At 56.7% G+C, this 11,256-nt stretch overlaps 1 long non-coding RNA gene across 1 annotated transcript; it reads left to right on the plus strand.

The window, feature by feature from the left end:
* The first annotated feature begins 334 nt into the window (after positions 1-334).
* LOC101908206 (uncharacterized) lies at positions 335-7,458 on the plus strand. The gene is made up of 2 exons (XR_234812.5): positions 335-482; positions 5,066-7,458. It is a non-coding gene; the product is annotated as an uncharacterized lncRNA (long non-coding RNA).
* The last annotated feature ends 3,798 nt before the right edge of the window (positions 7,459-11,256 follow it).

Here is an 11,256-nt window from a genome sequence, read left to right on the forward strand (position 1 = left end):
CCTGCGACGCCCTGGTTTTGGCCCTTGAAGCCCCACGTCCGGGCGAATCTCTTCTTTCTGGGCGGGCGGCCACCTGGGCAGCCCCAGTCCAGGGACGTGCAGCCGGGCCCCAGGCCACCGAGCTCGCCAGCTGGGATCCCCGCAGGCAGCCCGGTCGGGTCACCTCATTAGGGCTGGAGCAGAAATAGAACCGCAGCGCCAATTAGCAGCTGCTCGTGCACCGGGGCCAGCAAATCCACGGCCGCCTCCCCGAGGACAGACGCTGCAGGGTCATGGAAAATTCCACACGCAGTCTTCCTCCCTGGAGGGCGGGGCCGCAAGGACGCCCGTCCCTGGGAACGCTCAGGCTTCACCCGTTGCCTGTCCACGGGCTGGGGTGGGGGAGAGCCTTTCGGGGCAGGGGAGGTGGGCCCCCAAAGACCCTGCTTCCATCAGCCGGCGGCGGAGTGGGGGGATTTTGACGTTCGTTCCGCACTCTCCGGGTGAGTCCGGTGGGGGGATGAGGTGAGTCCTGCCTCGCCCTGTCCTGTCCAGAGTCTGGGATCCGGGCTCTGCACACGCTCTGCACCTGGGCCCTGGGGGCCCCTGCTCGCCGCCCTGCCCTAGAGGCTGGCTGAGAAGCAGATGCCTGGACGGGGCCTTGCACACAGCTGGCACTGGGTCACTGCTGCCGGGAGCCAGTTCCTGCCTTTCCGACTGTTGGAACTCCAACCTCGTGGGGACCCATGGCAGTTGGTGTGGGCAGACACCCCTGGCTAGCGGCTGAGGACCTGCTGTGCTCCAAGCTGCTCTGCTGGCCAGCCAGGGGACCCAGGGCCATTGCCATGTTGCTCCAGCCCCCCACCCCGTCCCTGTCCATCCTCCCCCGCTGCTCCTCCTGAGTGGAGGAGGGGCAGCAGAGAGAGCTCGAGTGGGGCCGTCAGAGATGCTGGGGCAGAGTCCAGCTCAGACTGAGGCGTGGCGCTGGTTTCTGGGCCCCCAGTCGCCCATCCACAAAGTGGGGGCGCAGAGTGAGGACTCTGAGGCGCCCCCACCCCCGGCTCTGACAGTCCATGGCTCCCAGGAGCGTTCCTGGCCCCGGGCGCCGGGCCCATCATCTGCCATCATCTCTGCCCTCTGTGCTCCGTGCCCTCCCTGGGCGGGGTGCATGGGGAAGCGTGGAGTCCAGGTGCACAGAGCTGGCTTTGTCTCCGGCTCGCACTTCTGCAGAAAATCCACCCCTTCACTACCCTCTTCCTCTTCCAACAAGGAAACAGGCTGAAGCGGGTACTACCACGCGTCACAGCGCGAATTCGGATCCACAGGAAGACGTGTAAAGGAGGGCCCTTTCCAGGGGGCCCCTCTCCCACGGCGGGGAGTGGTCTGCAAGTCTGGGCTAGCTGAGTTCCGCCCCCATCACAACTGCCGCCCCACCCCCCACCAAGCCCCACCCAGCAGGCGGGGCAGTAATTCCCGGAGAGCCTGGCCTGCTCAGGGACAGTCAGTCTGGTTGCAGTTGAGAAGCGAGGGCCTCAGGGTTGTGTAAGCTGACTTCTCTGGTGTTCATAGAGCACCTCCTAAGTGCTAGAGCCCACCTCCCCCAGGTCCCCAAATTGATGAGAATCCCTGATGTTGGGGGATGCTTGTGTCTCATTAAGGCAATTTCTCAGGTGTTGCTTCCTTTGATCTGTTCAGGAACCTGTGCGGGCGTCCGGCCCATTTTACAGATGGGGAAGGGGAGGCCCAGGGAGGGACAGGGGCTTGGCCAGGTGGTACAGGCTTGGCCGCACACGGAGACTCGGGAGCGCCCAGGAGATGAGGGGAGAGCGGTGAGGGGAGCTCTGGGCACCTGCTGGGAGCTGGGTCCCTCGGTCCCTTCCAGGGCCCAGGGCCAGGGCTGGGGAGGCAGGCGCCGCCTCCATGGGTGGTTAACGTGAGGAAGCTCGGATTCCTCAGTTGGGGGAAGCGCGCCTCTCTCGCAGCTTCTGAACGCTTGGATTCCTCCTCCGTTCTGTGGGTGCGGTGACTCAGACCCGTCGGGGCTCCCACAGGCCACGGGCTGGACGCCTAGCTGGGGGACTCTGGGTGTGGCTGAGGCAGGCAGCCATGGAGGAGCGTCTGGGGTCAGTGGCTGACAGCGTTGACCGAGGAAATGAGGAAGCAGGGGAGTGGGCCGGGCGGGGGAGGGCTGCACCCCGCCAGGCTCCACGGTGCTGGCCTTGGCTGAAAGCCCAGAGCTGTGAGGCTGGGAGGCTGGGAACCAGTACCCAGCAGGACGCCTCCTCCCGCTGCTCCCAGCCCTCCTTCACTCCACCCCCATTCCACCCCCCCGCGCCTTCCCCCTCTTCCCTCCGGCTCCTTCCCTCTTCCTTTGATCTTGAGAAGAACCCAGGGAGACATGCAGGGTGGTGATTATGACCCCATTTTACAGATGGGGAAGGTGAGGCCAGAGAGGGCTGGGACTTGCTCAGGCATCCCCCTGTCCCACCACCACCTCCTGCCCCAGTGGAGAAGCTTCTCCTAGACTCAACTGATAATGATAAACTCTGCGGCCTGACCAGGGAGCAAGAGCTCTGCCTTCGAGCAGATCCGGCCACGGCCAAGATCCACCAGCCGAGCTGGGGTGAGGGTCCAGAAAGAGACGACAGGCTTCCAAGCCTTACGCAGCCCACCCGGAACGGGGGTCCTACCAGAAAGTCTTCAAGATCCCTCAGCCAGAGTGACGCGGGAGGAACGGGAGCTGGTGTGCAGAGACACCCGCCTCACGGACTCACAAATTCGAGCCCAGGGGGCACAGAGGAGCCCTGCAGGCAGCACCTGGGGTCTCTGGGAGCTGCCAGGCCCACCAGTTGAGAGGGCGCCTGGCCTCGCGGACTCTGGCCAGAGTCCCCTCTCTGTCTGCCTTCGCAGGCCTGGGCTCCTGCCCTGTTGGCCACCCGCCCCCTGCACACGGCCTGATGTTCAAGGCCAGGGCAGGAGTGTGTGCAGTCTTGGGCTCAGGGGCGCAGAGCAGGCCGCTGGACTTGGGGGTGCCTGGAGGGCTTTGGCCAGGGCAGCGTCCCACTTCAAACACAGGGTGCGTTCCTGCCCACCAGGCCGCACCCCAAGCAGCCTCTGGGGCTTGTTGATTCCGCCTGCCTCATGCCCCGCCTGCCCGGTGGCCCGAATCTTGGCTTCACTCTGCGCCATCTAGAGATGGCTGGAAGGTGCTGCAGGGAGGAGCTGGGCCTCCAGCCGAGGCTCCGTGCTTCTGGGGTGGGGGAAGCATGTGTGGGCTGGGGGCCCTGGTGGGGCGGGGAGGGGCGTGGAGATAAGGAGAGAGGGGAAGGCCCCAGCCCGCTCCGCTCGAGGAGGTGCCCCAGGATTCCTGCACCGAGGCTGCCTGGGCTGGCCCCGGGGCTCCTCTCCTCCAGCCAAGGTCCAGTCTGCCTTGGGCCATGCGGTGAAGGAGGGGCTGAAGTGGGCAGAAGGCCCTTGGAGGGTGCCCTCGGGTCACTTCACAGCAGCCGTGCCCTGGGGCTGCCTTCAGATCCATCACTGCGGAGTCCCCTGCCCCAGAAGGGCTGGTCCCCGCCCCCTGCGATGTCCCGGTGGGAGCTGGCTGGGCAGCCCCTGTCCTCTGGTCGTCCAGAAAGCGGGCAGATGACGAGAAACGGCCGGTGCAGACCCCACAACACATCCCTGGGCCTCGGGACTTGTTGCTCTAATTGCAGAAGTGGGCGGTTAAAGACCTGATCCTGGGATTTTAATTTTGTTCCCGGTGTCTGGATGGAAGGGACCAAATGACACGCCCAGGGGTGTCCTGCTCCCCGCACGGGAGTGTCTCCTGTCTGTCCTGGCAGGTCTCCTGTCCTTCTAACTGTCTCCCCGCCCCCACGTATCTGGTCAGATCGAAGTTTCCAGGATGTAAAGTTCATCCCAACCTTAGAGGCTGGAGGCAAACATATCAGCCCACCGGCCTCCCCCAGCTTCCACCTTCTCTGGGCTCCTTCAGGAGGAGCACTGCACAGGCCGTTGGCCTTTGCAAACAGCATCGAGGAAAAACTCCACAGCCATCAAGTCAAGCAGCAAATGTTCTTGCAAGAGCAAGCCTGGGCTCAGACACTGCTCAGGGAACGGCGTCCATACCAAGACTTTTCAGGGAGATAGTGAGGAACCCTGGGTGTGAAAGAAAGCTGAGCACCAAAGAGTCGATGCTTTTGAACTGTGGTATTGGAGAAGACTCCTGAGAGTCCCTTGGACTGCAAGGAGATCCAACCAGTCCTTCCTAAAGGAAATCAGTCCTGGGTGTTCATTGGAAGGACTGATGCTGAAGCTGCAACTCCAATATTTTGGCCACCTGATGTGAAGAACAGACTCATTGGAAAAGACCCTGATGCTGGGAAAGATTGAAGGTGGGAGGAGAAGGGGGCGACAGAGGATGAGATGGTTGGATGGCATCACCGACTCAATGGATATGAGTTTGGGTAAACTCCGGGAATTGGTGATGGACAGGGAGGCCTGGCATGCTGCAGCCTATGGGGTGTCAAAGAATCGGACATCACTGAGCGACTGAACTGAACCCGGTGTGAGCTGGAGCACTGCCGTTGGCCAGAGAGGACACAGCAGGCAGGAGGCAGACGAGGCATTTTGCAGATACCTGTTTTTGGCTAGAAAACATTATGTAGAAATAAAGAGCAGTTTATAGCAGGGGTCTTCCTACTTCATTTTCCCTATCAGTTTATAAAAAAAAAAGAACAGAAATCCCAGTACGTGCGTGCTGATTTATGAACACCTATGCATGGACCTCTATTAGTTCACATGCCAGGGCTTCCCAGGTGGCGCCACTGGTAAAGAGCCCATCTGCCAGTGAAGGAGACATAAGACATGTGGGTTCGATCCCTGGATCAGGAAGATCCCCTGGAGGAGGAAATGGCAACCCACTCCTGTATTCTTGCCTGGAAAAGCCTATGGACACAGGGGCCTGGTGGGCTCCAGTCCAGGAGGCTACAAAGAGTCGGACATGACTGAGCACACACACGATGTGTGATGCACGGACCTTTATGCTAAATATTAGTAAGATTCAATCTGCCTTTTTTTTTTTCAGCTACAAGAGAAACGGACAGCAAAGTTTGGCTCTCTCCGCCCCCACACCCACTGCGTCACTGTGGCTGCGGCTCCCGGGACTAAGTCCGACACGTCCCAGGCTCTGAGACCGTCCAGGACAGCATCACGCTCTCCTCTGAGCCGGGCGGTCGCTGTTCCTAGGGCCGCCGCTGTAGGCGTGGCGGACGCCTGTGCAGCGCCGGGGGAGAGCAGGGGCTCTGTGACCTCCGGACCCAGGGTGTTGAAAGCTGTCGTCGCTGTTTTTCTGTCTTTTGACCTGCCGGCCCACCCTCCGCACAGCAGAGAAGACGGCCCCCAACCTTTCTGAGCTCTCACAGCTTCTGCCATGAGAAAGAGGCCCGTGATCTGCTCCCATCTCAGAGCCATCCTGGGGAAGGGATACGTCAACCCAGGTCCAGTCAGATGCCCACTGCTGCCCCGCAGGGCTATGGTCAGGGAGCAGGGGCTTAAGAGGACAGGGCAAGCCAGAGAGACACTTGTGTGTGGGGACAAGGGGCCCCAGGAGCAGGGGGTGCTAGGCGGTGTCCGGGGGCCTTCTCCACTGCCAGAGGGCCATTTCTAAGTCACATATCAGCTCATGTCACTCTCTTTCCTAAAGTCCACTGGTAATTCCTGCTCTTTAACAGCCAAGGCCCCCGTGATCTTAGCCTTCTTACTTTGTTTACATCAATAAATGTTCTCACCTTCTTTTATGAATGGAAAAAAAGAAAGACAAACTCTCAGAACTAATGAGATTATCTCATGGGGTGGAGGGGACTGCATCCGAGGCAAAAATATCCAAATCCCACTTACATAAAACACACGGACACCCAGCAAGGCGAGGGAAAGACTCCTACGAGACCCCATAAAACTTCCCTGAAGCTCATAAAAGGTATGGCTAGAACCAGGTAGGTGGAGAAGGAGATGGCACCCCACTCCAGTACTCTTACCTGGAAAATCCCATGGACAGAGGAGCCTGGTAGGCTGCAGTCCATGGGGTCTCGAAGAGTTGGACACGACTGAGCGACTTCACTTTCACTTTCACGCATTGGAGAAGGAAATGGCAACCCACTCCGGTGTTCTTGCCTGGAGAATCCCAGGGACGGGGGAGCCTGGTGGGCTGCTGTCTATGGGGTCCCACAGAGTCGGAGACGACTGAAGCGACTTAGCAGCAGCAGCAGCAGAACCATGTAGGAGGGAGTTTTCTTGGCGTAAAGTTGGGTGAGAAATTCACGGAAAGGCGAGCCTCTCTGAAAGATATTTCTGAATCTCTTAAAATACAGAATATTTCCAAACAAACAACTCTTTGTCGTCCCTCTAATCAGGGCAACCCTGGTAGCATTTTGGGGGCCTTCCTGCAGTGGATGTCATGCGGTCACCCACCCCACCCATGCCCCGCTCTGTAATGGTCACGGAGTTTGGGGGTGGCTGACCACAAGCCTTGCTCCAGGGATGGGCCCTGACTGGCCTAAGCAGAGTGAGGCCACCCGCCTTTACAATGCGCTTGCTTACAGGAGAGCAGGCACCCAAGTCTCAACTGGGCGGGGCAGAGCTCTCACTTCCCTGGCTGTGAACAAGGGTGCCTGTAGCCGTGCCAGCTGCTGGCAGCCAAGTTGTGACGATGAGGGAAGTCAGCCTGAGACCCAAGGCTGCCCACAGAGTGGGGACAGGATCCAGACCACCGCAGAGAAACGGATCTGCAGCCTGGATTGCATGGTGTCAAAAGCCTTTCAATCCTCTTTAGCATTTCCATCAGCTGAATTATGTTTTCTTCATCTGGAAGCACCTTAGCTGACTCAGTGACCTAGAATTTTCCTTCTGGCTCTACACACTAAACTTCTCCCAATAGATGTTGTAACCTGCCTCTTACACTTAACAATAAATTGTCAACCTTGTTAAAAAAAGAGATGAAGATAGATTTTTAAAGGTTGCAGGGTCACACTGGTTGTCTCATAATTCATTTGACCCGTTTCATTTGGAGCGGGGCATTTAGATCGTTTCCAGCTTTTCACCGTTTTCGATAATTAACAGAGAGCCTGTATAAGTCTTCACTCGTTTGTCCAGCTATCCCCTTTGGATAAATCCCCAGGAGAGCAGCCAGAGCATCACAGCCTGTGCGTCATCACTGGGCTTTCCCTTCATCTTATCAAACTGTACTTCACCGGCGGGACACCTATGCACACTCCACCAACAGCTCTTCCTGACGCGGTTACCGACATTGTTCTCGTCCATCTTTGGTGGCCTGTTGATTAGCGGTATTTATTTTTTTATTTAAAAACTTGCTGAAAAGCCCTGTTTTCATTTGTTCACTTAGCGCTTGTATTGCCTCTTTGAATATGTCCTTTGCTGTATATATTGAAAACATACTTAATTATAAAATCAGACTGTCTCCTCCTGGGGTCTTTGACTTCCTCATTTATAAGATGTAGCACCGTGTCAGCACGTTTTAACACCGTGTCAGACATGGCATACGTTTTGTCCAATTAAAAAATACTGTTAAACAGTGGAGCATATTTAGGTTGTCAGATCGGTTTTCGTCAGATGGCCCCTGCCAGAGGTGGGCTGGTGGAGGGGAGGTGTTGAGGTTCCTCCTCGCCCTGGCCAGCTACCTAGGGTCACACTCACTGAACAGGCTGGTGTGGCATTTCCAGGTCTCAGGACTGGTTTGGGGGAGGCAGCTGATCCACGCGGGCCAGCAGAGGTGCATGGTGACCCCATGGCGGGAGGCGCACAGCTACCCCACGAAGCGGCTCACCCGTCGCAGGGGCGGCGACCGTTTATCCTTCACGGTGCTTGGTTACAATTTTGTTAAATGAAAGGGAATTGGTTAGTGGTTTGTTGTTTAGTTTCTCAGTCGTGTGTGACTCTTTGCAACCCCACAGACTGTAGCCCGCCAGGCCCCTCTGTCCATGGGGTTTTCCAGGCAAGAATACTGGAGTGGGTTGCCGTTTCCTCCTCCAGGGGATCTTTCTGACCCAGGGATTGAATTCATGTCTCCTGTGGTTACCTCATCTCAATTTTGGGGAACAGTTTAAGTTTTGCTTTTAATTCTCAGATGAGTAAGCAACAAGTGACCCGGGTCACATTAGCCTTGCCCATCTGGGAAAATCAGCTAAATTAAGCTTTGCGTGTGTGACTAAGCTGGTTTTGTCTGCTCAGGGCATCTTCAAGTCTGGTCTTTGTGTGTGATCTGCACGCATCTCCCACGTGTGGGTCTCCGAGTGTTTGATGCATCCATGGGAGACCCTGCGCAGCCTTTCACTGGCCCAGGGATCCCACTTCACAGCCAAGAAGAGGGTGGAAGTGAGCCCATGGCCACCAGACCCCTGGTCCTACAACATGTTCCCACCACCCAGGGGCTGTGTCCTGATGGAGAACGAAGCCCTGGGTGCCGGCCTTCGGAGTGTGGTGTCCGCTCTTCGTGGGAGCTCTGACCCGTGAAATGGCCTGGATTCCAGAGTGGGAACGCTTCCAGAAAAAGACACAGGCAGAGTCTCACTGCAATTCCAGCTGCGTCTGCTGCCCGCTCACTCTGGGCATGTTGTGCCAGAAACGAGCAGGCAAGGAAAGGGGTCTCCCCCAGACCACTGGGGGAGGGAGGGATGCTCCCATGTGTCGGGGGCAGCGAGGACGCGTTTGGCACCTACAGGGACCACTGGGGTGTCTCTCTGCCTTTAACGGCAGGTGGGCAAATGGAGTAGCCGTGGCCTGAAAGGGCGCCCTCAGCCACCAGTGGCTCTGAATGAAGCCTGCAGGGTGAGAGCTGGTCATGCCAACAGGTGGTTGACCTAGATCAGCAGAGGTGCTTCTGGGGGAGGGTGAAGTCTACAGCAGGGAACTTGGAGGGACAGGACGAGTGGCTGCCGTGGCTCGAGGATCGAGTCAACCTTCCTCTTGGAAGCTTTTCCAGAAAAGGGACAAACTGGAATCCTGGAGACTTCTTCCTAAATGGTGAACTTCTGTGAGGCTAGCAGATCTGAGCGGTGCAAAGGGTGAGCTTTGTGTGCAAAGAGCATCACAGCGCCCAGATTCCCCGAGGACCCGGGCTCTCCCTCTCCTCGGTCAGGGGCAGCGTTGGGTGCTGATGGCCGGGAGCTAAGACCCTCCTTGGGAACTGCCCTCGGCAGAAGGCATTTGGGGACAGCCCCCTCTCAGCAAGGCTCCACCTGCTCCTCTCAATTCAGACATCTCCGGGGGCCTTTCTTTGGGGTTGGCCCGCGGCACCACTGCAGCCCCTCCCAGTTCAGCTTCTCCCCGACAAGCCACCTGCATGCAAATACGTCTCACCACCTGCTTGCTGGGGAACCCAACCTGCGTCACACATTTAGCTACGCCCCAACCCCCACCCGTTGTGCATTACACAGCTTCCTCTGGCTTCAGCAACGATGCTCCCTCGGCCTGGAATCTACCAGGCTCCTTGCATTTTGTCCCGTCGCACCTACTCAACCTGAGACAGCGGCCACAGCTCTGTCAGCGGCCCCGACTCCTCAGGCCTCAGTGAGTGCCGTTCCTTCATTGTTGTGTTCTTTACACTTGCCTTCTCCAAGAAAGTGTCTGAGGTGGCTCAGTGCGTGACAGAGTGAGATGTCTGTCGTTGCATTTTTATGCTCTGTGAGAAACTTACACATGCAAAAAGTCGTAAAGAATAAAACAAGCAACCGAACACAGTCCACCTGCCTTAAGAAACGAAGCATAAAACGAGGCGGCTGTACGTCAGCTGGGCTGCACTGCGTGCTCAGTCGTGTCTGACTCTTTGTGACCCCACGGACTGTAGCCGCCAGGCTCCTCTGTCCATAGGATTCTCCAGGGAAGAACACTGGAGTGGGTTGCCACTTCCTCCTCCAGGGGATCTTCCCAACCCAGGGATCAAACCCACGTTTCTTCTGTCTCCAGCATTGCAGGTGGGATCTTTACCACTAGCGCCACCTAGGAAGCCCTAGTGAAGTGAGAAGTCGCTCAGTCATTTCTGACCGTTTGTGACCCATGTATGGTGCTAGGCCAGAATACTGGAGTGGGTAGCCTTTCCCTTCTCTAGGGGATCTTCCCTGCCCAAGGATCAAACCCAGATCTCACACATTGCAGGCAGATTCTTTATCAGCTGAGCCACAAGGGAAGCCCATAAAACAAGGAAGCCTCTATAAATTCCTCAATGATCAAAGTCCCCACCAACACCTACAGGCGACTACACTTTTAGTATGGTTTTACTGGCAGGAAAACAAAAAAAGGCAATTAAATGGTATCATACCACATGCATTTTCAACTTTTCTTCACTCAACATTGCTTGTGAGATCCATTTATGTTGATATAAGTAATTTTTCATTTTTACTATCACGGAGCATTCTTTGGATGACTGTGTTGATTGATCATTTTCCCAGCAGCAACGTGGTAATGAACAGGCCTGCCTTTGAACACAGGTGAGTCGCTCCAGGGTACACACCTGGCTTGCAGGATATGTCCACCTGCAACTCCTACATGTTGGCGAATGGCTGTCAGAATTATCGAATGAATCTGTGCTCCCACCAGCAGTGAATCAGTGCATTCTGATTTATGTGCTGCTCATAAACCCACATGCTCATTGATTTTGGCAGTGACAGATTTTTAAATACTTCGCCATCTGTTAAGTGTGAAATTCTATGTCCCTGGCTTTAACTTTGTTTGCCTAAACCTCAGAGAGAGGAGGCGTCTTATGTTTGCTGCTGAGATGAACAAAGGCTCACTCATTCACTCTGCGCTCGTCTGGCTGTCCTGGGTGCTGCCTGCATGGGTCCCCTTCCTCGCCTCCGCCTTCCCCATCCGGCCTTCTTCCAGATACTCCTCGTACATCCATTGCTACCACGGCCCCTGTCTGAACCCATTTCTGGAGATCACCTCTATTCTGACTTCGCTTTTCAATTATGCTGCTCTTGATGCTGATCTATGTCTGACCACCAGTCCTGGGACTTCACCCTGGCCCATCCTCCCCTGGGTAACCCCATCTCCTCATGTGGAGATGAGCAGGTCCTCTCACCAGCTGCTTGGCTGAGGCCTCAGATCTCAACCTCAAACCCAACGCCTCGTAAAGCAACCACAAACCTGGCTTGCCCTGCGTCCGTTGGCGGCCCTAGTAACAGTAATGCTTTGCTCAGACGGTCCTGAAGCCTTCAAGGCAACCTGTTTCTCCCTGTACCTTCCTCTCCTAACACACAGCAGACA

The sequence above is a fragment of the Bos taurus genome, chromosome 5 (genome assembly GCF_002263795.3).
Source record: "Bos taurus isolate L1 Dominette 01449 registration number 42190680 breed Hereford chromosome 5, ARS-UCD2.0, whole genome shotgun sequence".
Taxonomy (NCBI): domain Eukaryota; kingdom Metazoa; phylum Chordata; class Mammalia; order Artiodactyla; family Bovidae; genus Bos; species Bos taurus.